We start from the raw sequence: 12,851 nt of genomic DNA on the forward strand, positions 1-12,851 counted from the left end.
TGCTAGCAACAGTAGCTTCACTTAAATGGCTGTCACTTTGACTTCTGACTCATCGAAATGTCATTGAAATTTGACACATAGTCTTTTGAAAGTTGGTACTTCATAAACGTCATATGGATTTGACAATTGCGGTGCCATCTGTGTGTCAGTCACACGACTTATTGAGCGATTACACGAATAATAAAATGTATTTCGTAAATGTCTTATAAGTAAACCGTATAAATTACTATTCAATAGAATTTGTTAACGGTAAGCAACTTCGATATCAATCATCGTGATAAAGAATCTGCATACAAACCAATCCTAATTTATACGGAATCTGCCTGATACGCCATTTGCCATATGTCGATTATAATAATTAAATGAATTTCGACCATAAATATCTTGTTTCAACAATAGATATCAATGTGTGAGATGTTGTTATAACGAATGGTTAACAAGCAATAACTTAAAGCTACAATGCCATGGCATTAATACCATCATTAATTATCACCAAAAATAGTGGATATCCATTGTTATTTGTCAATAAAGTCTCAACAAAATCACCAAATCTTCCAAAAAAGGCGTAAGTAGTATGAGTATGGATAATGTACTAATTTCAAGACTGACGAATTGTCTGTGCAATCGCAATAAGATAAAAAATAATTGTCGCATCACAAAAACAGTTATAGGAAATAAATGTGAACAGCATCTAATGTCGTTTGCCAAAACATGTAATTGCCATAACGATGCGTGATACCATATTTTTATCTGGTCTAATAGTTCGGAAAATGTCTTCTGTTCTGTATTCTTTATGAAATTTTTAATGTGAAATCAAATATATAATGATTACTATCTTTATTTCCCTATTAATTAAACTGAAAATGCAACTGAAGACGCGTCTGAAAAATAGAGATTCGCGTTCATTTCCTGCTTCATAAATTATTACGGAATATCTCTTTAGATAAATACGCACGAATAAGCACACGACGCGCTGGGCTTTTGTTGTAGAAACTGGAATTTTTTTTCAAATATACGTAGGTATTAGAAACATTTTAAATTTTTCTGAATCGAATTAAAATTGTACGGACAATCGGTTAAACCAGCGTTACATCTCTAAACTCCACTCATTACAGGGTGCTTTTCAACTGTTTCAAATCAATCAATCAAGTCAATCGTGAGGTCTATTTCAGAATAAGCTGAGCCAGACATTGTAGGTATTCTGACTTCGCTAGAAACATGGTTTCGAAGAAACGCCACAACTTTTTAAACTTCCCCGTAATCGTGAACATTCAAGAAATAGTGCAATTTCGAAAATTTGTTACGTAGATAGACGTATCTACTGACTTATTCATAATTGGATAATTTTCTTTTATCGTTTTTATATTATTAGGATGATCATCCACATGCACAAAATTTTTTCTTTCTCTAGGTATTTTACTCGTAATTTTGATAAGAAATATTTCCAAAGTTTCATTTTTCTACGTTAAGTTTGTTATTAAATTTCCTTTCTAGAATATTATCTAATATTTTCTGTTTAATTGTTGTTTTTAGAATCAAATTAAAATATGAACATTATTTACTTACTTTCACAAAATGTTTTTATGTAAAAAATATGGGTTAATTATATTACATGAGTAATAATTCAAATTATCTAGGTTTAAAAGTATTTATTAGTCGAAAAGTACAAGCAATTTCCTTAGTAATATTATCTCTATTATTTTCTTTACCCTAGCCAATTAAATTCATAACATTTGAAATCAAAACGAAAAAAAAATGTAAACCAAAAGGTAAAAAAGTGTATTCCAGCAATATGAAGACGTACAACTAATTTCGTATCTAAATAATTAATTGTGTTAGAAGTTTTAGTTTTTAGTTTTCCAATAAGAGGTGTTATTTTGAACATCCCGCTATTTCGGTAAATGTCACTTTTCAAGCTGTCATTTTTTGACATTTGACAAGTAGAAACTACGCCATTAATGATACACGCTTCAACGACGCATTGAAATTATTAAAATTCACTATAAAAATGGTGAAAGTTTGGCAGAGACGGTTCGTAAAACTAAAACATTTTTGGGTCGAAGTGAAGCACCTTCTCGGACCGCAATACAGAAATTGGTGGAAAAATTTGAGCTGTTGGGACGAAGTTAGTGTAGTGAAGAATAAAACCCGTGCACGTCGCTCAAAAACAACTGGGAATATTGCTGCTGTAGCTCAAAGTGTTGAAGAAAACCCAGGTTTGTCCATTTCTCGTCGTTCTTTGGAATTAGCCATTCCACAAACGTCATTACACCGTATTTTGCATAAAGATTTGGGTCTTAAGGCCTATAAAGTTCAGTTAGCACAGGAACTCGAGCCGGACGATCATCAACAACGTCGTGCTTTGCTGATTGGGTCCTTGAAATGCATGAAAATGATCCGGAATCATCTTAACTGACGAGGCCCATTTCCACCTTAGTGGTTACGTCAATAAACAAAATTGTCGAATCTGGGGCTCGGAAAACCCAAGAGTTATTGTTGAAAATCCTCTCCATTCTCAACGCGTGACTGTTTGGTACGGCTTAAGGTCTGGCGGCGGTGTCATTGGACCTTACTTTTTCGAAAATGAGGCTGGAGCAACAGTTACGGTGAAGGGATTGCGCTATCGAGAGACGATTAATGATTTTTTATGGCCGGAATTGGATGGTATTGATTTGGTCAACGTTTACTTTCAACAAGACGGCCACACAAGCAACGAAACCATCTCGATCTTTTACGGGAAAAATTTCCGGACCGTGTTATATCTCGAAGACTTTTTCCTTTGGGGCCACGTGAATGATAAGGTCTACGCCAACAGTCCAGCATCGATTCAAGACCTCAAAGATGGAATTCGTGAAGGTATCGAGGACATAGGGCAGCCGCTTTGCAATTTGGTTACTGTAAGCGCAGTCGTGGCGGCCATTTGGCTGATGTTGCGTTCCATTATTCCTTCCTCTTTATAATGAAATAAACATCCGATCATTTATCTCAAAAAATGGCATTTTTCTTTGAATTAATCAAAATAACACCTCTTATTGGAAAACCCCTTACTACTAATAGAAAAATTGTGAATATTTAGATGTTTATTATTATAAGTATTATAAGACAACACGTGCCCTGGTTTTATCAAATGCCATAGAAAAAAAAAGAGATTGAAAAAAAAAAGGATTGAGTCCGAAGAAACGTCCGTAATATTACAAAAATATTTGTACAATTTTTATATTGTTGGAATATTGAAAGGCATCGTAACAACTAGTAATTTTTCCCTCTGTTAACTTAGATGATTTTACTACAGTCTATTTGTTTTAATTCTGAGATCAATTGTAATTTGTTGCTATTTTTTTCTTATTTATTCTTGTATAACTGGTTTGACGTAAGCAGCGAAAATTTTATATTAAATTGGGTCGTGATAGTTTACTAGCAGACTTCAATATTTAATATTATGGCAGACTTATCAAACCTCTTCCTTTTCTTTGGAAATATTTCAAATTTCTATTATTATTTTTCTACAATTTAAGACGCCTTCTTCAAAAAGCGCTATTTATACATATATTATTAGGTAATTGGGAAATAGTTTGACCTTTTTTGACTGCGTGTTTTATTTGAGGAATCGGTTTTTGTTATTTCCTTTCTGACCACCTGTGACCTCTTCAACAAAGTCTATTTCTATTTAAATTCTTCTAATAGGATCGTTCACCCAGACGTTTTACATATTTTTAAATTATCCATTAACAAGGCCGGATTAAGCTAGGGGCTTGGGGGGGCTATAGCCCCGGGCCCCAGGTCCAAGAGGGCCCCATCATTCTGTATTTTTTGATGTGTTGATACCACAAATCTAACGTATTGATATTATTTTGTGAATTTTTCCGGGTTTCCGAATTGCTTAAGGGGGCCCCGTCATTATTTTAGCCCCGGGCCTTATAAATCTTAATCCGGTCCTGTCCATTAAGGAAAGAATATTGTTTTATTGGGAATTTTATTCATACAATCCTTTACCTATTGTTGGATTTATAATAAATTTAATTACAATGATGTCTTCCCAATTCTTATCCTAATGATATGATGATGATTGTCCACAATCAAATCAATTTCATAACTCGATGCAATCAAACCGTTAATGCATCAACTGTACATTATAAACAATAAAAATAGATACGGTATTATAAAACTAACGTAATAATAATATACAGTTTATAAAGATTTTTGGTGACGCTCATTTTCATCAATCATTTTGCAGTAGGTCAAATATATCTGATAGAAATACCGGTTCGACAAAATGTTGTATTGAGTCAATTACTACCCGCATACTTCTTCACGTTTCCATTATTTTACGTCGTACGTAGTACTTGTACAATATTGTCACGATATAATCCAAATATACCGGGTATACCAAACTGTAGCTGTTTATGAAATACCGAAAGACTTTCTGTTTTCAGTTATTTTATTTTTACATTTAAACTTATTTCCTGGATGGCCGGAATAAAGACAATTCATAATTACGTCTGCCTGACCCAAGTGTCGATCACTGTTACCAACATAACCTCTCAAGTTTCCCTTTCTAGAGCGCGAAATTCGAATTAAAATCTAAACAATTGTTTGAATGATTTCGACAAATTCGAATAAATCGAAAATTGTTTATTCTAATAACGACTACATTGTACATAAACGATAGTGAATTTCAATCAACAAATGGAAACGGTTCATGCTTCTGTCTAAGAGCCTCGGAAGTTCTTCGAACGAACTGGTCAGTGTTACCAACATAACCTCTCAAGTTTCCCTTTCTGGAGCGCGAAATTCGAATTAAAATATTAAAATGCTTACATACAAAAGCAACATTTCAAAGAAGAATGATTTTTTTTTGGAAACAAATCTTAAAAATTGTTTGAATGAACAAATGGAAACAGATATCAGTGTTACCAACATAACCTCTCAAGTTTCCCTTTCTGGAGCGCGAAATTCGAATTAAAATATAAAAATGCTTACATACAAAAGCAACTTTTCAAATAAGAATGATTTTTTTTTGGAAACAAATCTTAAAAATTGTTTGAATCAACAAATGGAAACAGATATCAGTGTTACCAACATAACCTCTCAAGTTTCCCTTTCTGGAGCGCGAAATTCGAATTAAAATATAAAAATGCTTACATACAAAAGCAACTTTTCAAATAAGAATGCTTTTTTTTTGGAAACAAATCTTAAAAATTGTTTGAATGAACAAATGGAAACAGATATCAGTGTTACCAACATAACCTCTCAAGTTTCCCTTTCTAGAGCGCGAAATTCGAATTAAAATATAAAAATGCTTACATACAAAAGCAACTTTTCAAATAAGAATGATTTTTTTTGGAAACAAATCTTAAAAATTGTTTGAATCAACAAATGGAAACAGATATCAGTGTTACCAACATAACCTCTCAAGTTTCCCTTTCTGGAGCGCGAAATTCGAATTAAAATATTAAAATGCTTACATACAAAAGCAACTTTTCAAATAAGAATGCTTTTTTTTTGGAAACAAATCTTAAAAATTGTTTGAATGAACAAATGGAAACAGATATCAGTGTTACCAACATAACCTCTCAAGTTTCCCTTTCTAGAGCGCGAAATTCGAATTAAAATATAAAAATGCTTACATACAAAAGCAACTTTTCAAATAAGAATGATTTTTTTTGGAAACAAATCTTAAAAATTGTTTGAATCAACAAATGGAAACAGATATCAGTGTTACCAACATAACCTCTCAAGTTTCCCTTTCTGGAGCGCGAAATTCGAATTAAAATATTAAAATGCTTACATACAAAAGCAACTTTTCAAATAAGAATGCTTTTTTTTTGGAAACAAATCTTAAAAATTGTTTGAATCAACAAATGGAAACAGATATCAGTGTTACAAACATAACCTCTCAAGTTTCCCTTTCTGGAGCGCGAAATTCGAATTAAAATATTAAAATGCTTACATACAAAAGCAACTTTTCAAAGAAGAATGATTTTTTTTGGAAACAAATCTTAAAAATTGTTTGAATGAACAAATGGAAACAGATATCAGTGTTACAAACATAACCTCTCAAGTTTCCCTTTCTGGAGCGCGAAATTCGAATTAAAATATTAAAATGCTTACATACAAAAGCAACTTTTCAAATAAGAATGATTTTTTTTGGAAACAAATCTTAAAAATTGTTTGAATCAACAAATGGAAACAGATATCAGTGTTACCAACATAACCTCTCAAGTTTCCCTTTCTGGAGCGCGAAATTCGAATTAAAATATAAAAATGCTTACATACAAAAGCAACTTTTCAAATAAGAATGATTTTTTTTGGAAACAAATCTTAAAAATTGTTTGAATCAACAAATGGAAACAGATATCAGTGTTACCAACATAACCTCTCAAGTTTCCCTTTCTGGAGCGCGAAATTCGAATTAAAATATTAAAATGCTTACATACAAAAGCAACTTTTCAAATAAGAATGATTTTTTTTTGGAAACAAATCTTAAAAATTGTTTGAATGAACAAATGGAAACAGATATCAGTGTTACCAACATAACCTCTCAAGTTTCCCTTTCTGGAGCGCGAAATTCGAATTAAAATATTAAAATGCTTACATACAAAAGCAACTTTTCAAAGAAGAATGATTTTTTTTTGGAAACAAATCTTAAAAATTGTTTGAATGAACAAATGGAAACAGATATCAGTGTTACCAACATAACCTCTCAAGTTTCCCTTTCTGGAGCGCGAAATTCGAATTAAAATATTAAAATGCTTACATACAAAAGCAACTTTTCAAAGAAGAATGATTTTTTTTTGGAAACAAATCTTAAAAATTGTTTGAATCAACAAATGGAAACAGATATCAGTGTTACCAACATAACCTCTCAAGTTTCCCTTTCTGGAGCGCGAAATTCGAATTAAAATATTAAAATGCTTACATACAAAAGCAACTTTTCAAAGAAGAATGATTTTTTTGGAAACAAATCTTAAAAATTGTTTGAATCAACAAATGGAAACAGATATCAGTGTTACCAACATAACCTCTCAAGTTTCCCGTTCTGGAGCGCGAAATTCGAATTAAAATATTAAAATGCTTACATACAAAAGCAACTTTTCAAATAAGAATGCTTTTTTTTTGGAAACAAATCTTAAAAATTGTTTGAATCAACAAATGGAAACAGATATCAGTGTTACAAACATAACCTCTCAAGTTTCCCTTTCTGGAGCGCGAAATTCGAATTAAAATATTAAAATGCTTACATACAAAAGCAACTTTTCAAAGAAGAATGATTTTTTTTGGAAACAAATCTTAAAAATTGTTTGAAGCAACAAATGGAAACAGATATCAGTGTTACCAACATAACCTCTCAAGTTTCCCTTTCTGGAGCGCGAAATTCGAATTAAAATATAAAAATGCTTACATACAAAAGCAACTTTTCAAATAAGAATGATTTTTTTTGGAAACAAATCTTAAAAATTGTTTGAATCAACAAATGGAAACAGATATCAGTGTTACCAACATAACCTCTCAAGTTTCCCTTTCTGGAGCGCGAAATTCGAATTAAAATATTAAAATGCTTACATACAAAAGCAACTTTTCAAATAAGAATGATTTTTTTTTGGAAACAAATCTTAAAAATTGTTTGAATGAACAAATGGAAACAGATATCAGTGTTACCAACATAACCTCTCAAGTTTCCCTTTCTGGAGCGCGAAATTCGAATTAAAATATTAAAATGCTTACATACAAAAGCAACTTTTCAAAGAAGAATGATTTTTTTTTGGAAACAAATCTTAAAAATTGTTTGAATCAACAAATGGAAACAGATATCAGTGTTACCAACATAACCTCTCAAGTTTCCCTTTCTGGAGCGCGAAATTCGAATTAAAATATTAAAATGCTTACATACAAAAGCAACTTTTCAAAGAAGAATGATTTTTTTGGAAACAAATCTTAAAAATTGTTTGAATCAACAAATGGAAACAGATATCAGTGTTACCAACATAACCTCTCAAGTTTCCCGTTCTGGAGCGCGAAATTCGAATTAAAATATTAAAATGCTTACATACAAAAGCAACTTTTCAAATAAGAATGCTTTTTTTTTGGAAACAAATCTTAAAAATTGTTTGAATCAACAAATGGAAACAGATATCAGTGTTACAAACATAACCTCTCAAGTTTCCCTTTCTGGAGCGCGAAATTCGAATTAAAATATTAAAATGCTTACATACAAAAGCAACTTTTCAAAGAAGAATGATTTTTTTTGGAAACAAATCTTAAAAATTGTTTGAAGCAACAAATGGAAACAGATATCAGTGTTACCAACATAACCTCTCAAGTTTCCCTTTCTGGAGCGCGAAATTCGAATTAAAATATAAAAATGCTTACATACAAAAGCTACTTTTCAAATAAGAATGATTTTTTTTTGGAAACAAATCTTAAAAATCGTTTGAATGACTTCGACAAATTCGAATAAATCGAAAATTGTTTATTCCAATAGCGACTACATTGTATATAAACGATAGTGAATTTAAATCAACAAATGGAAACGGATCATGCTTCTGTCTAAATTAATTAAAAGAGTATCAGTTTTCCATTAGACCAAAAGATTTTTTCAGAATTTTTAACACCTTATCATGTCTTACTCTATCGAACGTTATTCAACGTTATTCAACATCGATAGCACATAATAAACATCGTGGTTTATCTTCGCACATCTTTTATTCAACACTTGAATTGTAAAAAAATGCTTTACACGTACCCAATCCATTTTATAAACCAAATTCATTGTTTTTTATTCCTTCTTCTTCAATATACTTTGTTGTAGATTATTCTTAAATATGCTTTCTCCCTGGATATGTGGATAGACCAAAGTCATTCACAAATATGAACCAAGTTTGTTACAAAATCATAAGTTGATTAAAACAGTCATAGATTGGATTATGATGGAGATATGTTGAAAGAAACTACGTGCCATTCAGAACAAATATTCAATAAAACTTTTCTACTTTTATTCAAAATAAGACACGGATCGGAAAGAATAAGGAAAACTGGAAATATCACGAAATTTTATAACATGTTTTTATGGCATTCAGGCAATAAAATTGAACTGTTATTAGTGGCATTGTTGATAATTGTCATATCGGAAGATAATTCGCGAAATTCCTTGAACTATTTGTCCGATAAAAATTCAACAGATGGAAACAATCTGTCGGCTTCGGTTAAAAGTCTTGGAGCTTAAATTTCTTCGAGAATATTTGTATTTATAAACGTACAGATATAAATTCATATCATATATATGGGACAAATATCATATTATTTAAAAAGTAGATTGAAATCTCATTAATACTACGAAATAATAAGATTTCATTTTGATATTTAAATAATATTTCTGCAATTTAGAACAACCCATTTATTATTAGCGACATTTTTCGATCTGCTGCACACCGTTATCTACTGTACGCATTCATTCAAATACAACTTAATTTCATTAAAACGAAATAAAAACCGTTTACCTTTAATGATAGTTATTCCGAAAACTAAAAGCGACGTTGTAAATCGACTATTTGAAATAAAATTCGAATCAGTCATGATCGCACACATCTTTCTAATGATATCCGCGTACAAGTTATAAAAACATCAACGGTTTTTTCGCACCTGTCGTTAGTATCGGGTTCCGCGGTACCGTCAGCACTGACCGTGGAAGAAACGGTTGAAGACTGTCGCAAAACCAGGCCGACCGATTTCTTTGCACCAGAAGACACCCATGATGGAACTCAGTGGCGCATAATGGATGAAAGAAAGTGGGGCCCGCTGAAGAAGCTTCGCTATGTGTCATTAATATTCAATATAATTCTTTAAAAATTACTCATCGTCTTCGACACCCGATTATGGCACGGTATACTTTTATTTTTGGACGTAATGCTATAAAGGACGATGAATTATTTTAATAGGATTTACTGTTTCGGTCAGCTCAGCGTATAAAAGCTGTTGTTTGGATTTCTAATATATAATCCATTCGAAAATCATACAATATATTACTTATAATTATATTTTTAATAGATATTTATGAAGTATTTTCGAATTATGTTGGTTTCAATAGATTTTTCGGTAATTATACACTTTCGCGGTCACCTGGTTTTTTGGTTAGGTTAGGTTAGGTTAGGTTGGCTCTAGAAAATCGAAAAATAGATGGATTTTAATGATCTTGGTCTCAAAATGTTCCATTTTACGGCGGATTCATAAAAAAAATACGAAAATTAAAAAAAATAAATATTTTTCACAGTTTCTTGACTTTAAATGCAAAAAAAATGACTTTCTACATATAATCCTTTGTAACTGTTTCTGACGTCGTGGAATCAAGTTCGTATATTTTTTTTCGCAATTTACATAAAAAAATGAATATTTAAAAAAAAAAGTTTTTCTACTATTTAACGTTTAAAACTATTAAAAACCACAAATTCAGCCACTACCCCCGTGTTTTTCATAAATCCGCCGTAAAATGTAACATTTTGAGACCAAAATTATAAAATTGATCTATTTTTCGATTTTTAATGGTCCAAAAACTATTAACATTGAAGAATATAGTACGAAACTATTCACGAAAATTTATTGTTTTTCATCGATTTCATTTTAAACTATAAAAACTGAAAAAATCATTCTTTTTGGATTTTTTTTTAAATTGTTCATTAATTTATGTAGAATACAAAAAAAAATATAAGAACTTTATCTGATAATGAGATAATTTTTTGTAAAGGATTATTTTGCAAAACCGTTTTTTTTACGATTTAAAACAGTAAAACTATGAGAAATTTTCATTCCAGCTATTTCTACTAATTTTTTTTATAAATCCGCCGTAAAATGGAACATTTTGAGACCGAGATCATTAAAATCCATCCATTTTTCGATTTTCTACAGCCAACCTAACCTAACCTAACCTAACCAAAAAACCAGGTGACCGCGAAAGTGTATAATTACCATAATTTTTTGCAAAACCGTTTTTTTTACGATTTAAAACAGTAAAACTATGAGAAATTTTCATTCCAGCTATTTCTACTATTTTTTTTTATAAATCCGCCGTAAAATGGAACATTTTGAGACCGAGATCATTAAAATCCATCCATTTTTCGATTTTCTACAGCCAACCTAACCTAACCTAACCAAAAAACCAGGTGACCGCGAAAGTGTATAATTACCATAATTTTTTGCAAAACCGTTTTTTTTTACGATTTAAAACAGTAAAACTATGAGAAATTTTCATTCCAGCTATTTCTACTATTTTTTTTATAAATCCGCCGTAAAATGGAACATTTTGAGACCGAGATCATCAAAATCCATCCATTTTTCGATTTTCTACAGCCAACCTAACCTAACCTAACCTAACCAAAAAACCAGGTGACCGCGAAAGTGTATAATTACCATAATTTTTTGCAAAACCGTTTTTTTTACGATTTAAAACAGTAAAACTATGAGAAATTTTCATTCCAGCTATTTCTACTAATTTTTTTTATAAATCCGCCGTAAAATGGAACATTTTGAGACCGAGATCATTAAAATCCATCCATTTTTCGATTTTCTACAGCCAACCTAACCTAACCTAACCTAACCAAAAAACCAGGTGACCGCGAAAGTGTATAATTACCATAATTTTTTGCAAAACCGTTTTTTTTACGATTTAAAACAGTAAAACTATGAGAAATTTTCATTCCAGCTATTTCTACTAATTTTTTTTATAAATCCGCCGTAAAATGGAACATTTTGAGACCGAGATCATCAAAATCCATCCATTTTTCGATTTTCTACAGCCAACCTAACCTAACCTAACCTAACCAAAAAACCAGGTGACCGCGAAAGTGTATAATTACCATAATTTTTTGCAAAACCGTTTTTTTTACGATTTAAAACAGTAAAACTATGAGAAATTTTCATTCCAGCTATTTCTACTATTTTTTTTTATAAATCCGCCGTAAAATGGAACATTTTGAGACCGAGATCATTAAAATCCATCCATTTTTCGATTTTCTACAGCCAACCTAACCTAACCTAACCTAACCAAAAAACCAGGTGACCGCGAAAGTGTATAATTACCATAATTTTTTGCAAAACCGTTTTTTTTTACGATTTAAAACAGTAAAACTATGAGAAATTTTCATTCCAGCTATTTCTACTATTTTTTTTATAAATCCGCAGTAAAATGGAACATTTTGAGACCGAGATCATCAAAATCCATCCATTTTTCGATTTTCTACAGCCAACCTAACCTAACCTAACCTAACCAAAAAACCAGGTGACCGCGAAAGTGTATAATTACCATAATTTTTTGCAAAACCGTTTTTTTTACGATTTAAAACAGTAAAACTATGAGAAATTTTCATTCCAGCTATTTCTACTAATTTTTTTTATAAATCCGCCGTAAAATGGAACATTTTGAGACCGAGATCATTAAAATCCATCCATTTTTCGATTTTCTACAGCCAACCTAACCTAACCTAACCTAACCAAAAAACCAGGTGACCGCGAAAGTGTATAATTACCATAATTTTTTGCAAAACCGTTTTTTTTACGATTTAAAACAGTAAAACTATGAGAAATTTTCATTCCAGCTATTTCTACTATTTTTTTTTATAAATCCGCCGTAAAATGGAACATTTTGAGACCGAGATCATTAAAATCCATCCATTTTTCGATTTTCTACAGCCAACCTAACCTAACCTAACCAAAAAACCAGGTGACCGCGAAAGTGTATAATTACCATAATTTTTTGCAAAACCGTTTTTTTTTACGATTTAAAACAGTAAAACTATGAGAAATTTTCATTCCAGCTATTTCTACTATTTTTTTTATAAATCCGCCGTAAAATGGAACATTTT

This window comes from Diorhabda sublineata, chromosome 7 (genome assembly GCF_026230105.1).
Source record: "Diorhabda sublineata isolate icDioSubl1.1 chromosome 7, icDioSubl1.1, whole genome shotgun sequence".
NCBI classification, from domain to species: Eukaryota; Metazoa; Arthropoda; class Insecta; order Coleoptera; family Chrysomelidae; genus Diorhabda; species Diorhabda sublineata.